Below are 1650 nucleotides of genomic sequence, written 5' to 3' on the forward strand. Positions count from 1 at the left end.
GATCGACTCACAGTGGGCCCTTCTCTCAGGGCCAGAAAATGCAGGGGCCAGGGACCAGCGCATAGCAAGTCCTCTCACGTGCTTTCCTGCTGGCTCCAGGCCCCACTGCCCCCCCTCCATACTGTGATACACTGCCCAGCTGTGGTCTGGCACCCACAGCTGGATGGAAGGATGGACCTGGCCAGGGCAGCCAAGCCTGCACGGAGGGGCTCACAGCAAGGAGGTGCTGATCAGCTCCACAGTCAATAATTCATGCACCTCCTGAGCTGGGTCCAGCTCTGACAGCAGAGCTGGCCCGCTGTTGAGCTCCCCCAGCCCCACTGCTGCTGGGGTCCCTGCCTTGCTCCTGTCTGCCATGGTGGGTGCAGGATGGAAGGTGGGAGAGCTGATGTTCTGCCCTCAACAGGGGACACCCAGCTGTGCCTGGGTGTCCCTAAGGGCTCAGCAGGAACTACCCCTGCCTGGCCTGGCTAGGGCTCTGGGGACACAGGTATGAGGTCCCAAGCAAGCAGACTGTTCCAGACAGTTGCTTGGACAAAGCATGCCATGCCTTACCCAGGCTCCTGGGGCAGAGGAGTCCTGGTTGGATTAGATGCCCAGCTAGCACCCAGGGTCCCCATGGGCTTGCTGGGACAGACTGTATAGAACAGGGAGGGGGCCCTGCTAGTGCCAGTCCTTCTGTGCCTCCCTTGGCCCATTACACCTTTCCAGCTCTTACCAGCACAGCCTCAGAGACTAGGCCAGTACTTAACTGGGGCCATTGCATGATGCTAATACACACACCTGCCCAAATGCTCTCCTGCTGGGCAGGAGCATCTTCTGCCTGCAGTCCTCCCCACAGCTGGCTGCAGCACTCCTCACATCTCTGCTTAGCTTGAGGACTCTCTGCGGTGCTGGGGGTGATGTTAAGCCAAGCAGGGTGGGGAGCACAGGTCCCACTGCATCACCAGAGACTGGGAGGGGGTTGGGGATCCCCACAGCACTGGCAAAAGGAGCCTGAGCTGTGCCTGAGCAGGCTGGGCCCAGCACCCATCTCGTCTCCAAGGCTGGGGTCCTATTGCTTCGCTAACCTACATTTTGCTGAGGCGCAGGCTGCAGGCAGCTCCTCACTACAGCTGCAATGAACACACACAATCCCTTGAAAGGGGAAGCCGGCCTCGCGAGGAGCTGCGCCGAGATCTTCCCAGCCCTCTCCCCGTTGCAGACAGATGCCTTTCAGGGCTGGAAGAAAGCCAGCCGCAGCCCCAGCCCCAGGGAAGAAGAGGTGGGAACGAGGGCTGCGGGATCCCAGCGCTCAGGTTCCCCTCTCAGCAGCCGCGAGCTCTGGGACGCGCTTGGCGCAGCGGCTCCGCCGTGACACGCCGCCCCGGGGTGCGGGCCGGCGGCAACGGGGGGCTCAGGAGGGCACCGGGCAGAGACCGCCCTCGGGCTCACCTTGACTCCTTCGGCTGGGCCTCACAAGGAGCGCTAAATCCCGCAAGCCGCTCTCCGCGGCTTAGCCCGTCCCCGAGGCGAGGAGTGGGGAAGGCAGCTTTGCCGAGGATGCTCGCTCTTCCTTCATCCCGGCTCCCCGCCGGCCCCCCTCCATCCCCGGCCGCCGCCGAGCGCCCCCAGCCCCCCCACCCGGCCAGGGGAGCGGGGAGGGGGGCT

This window comes from Haliaeetus leucocephalus, unplaced genomic scaffold (assembly GCF_000737465.1).
Source record: "Haliaeetus leucocephalus isolate CR32 unplaced genomic scaffold, Haliaeetus_leucocephalus-4.0 Scaffold773, whole genome shotgun sequence".
NCBI classification, from domain to species: Eukaryota; Metazoa; Chordata; class Aves; order Accipitriformes; family Accipitridae; genus Haliaeetus; species Haliaeetus leucocephalus.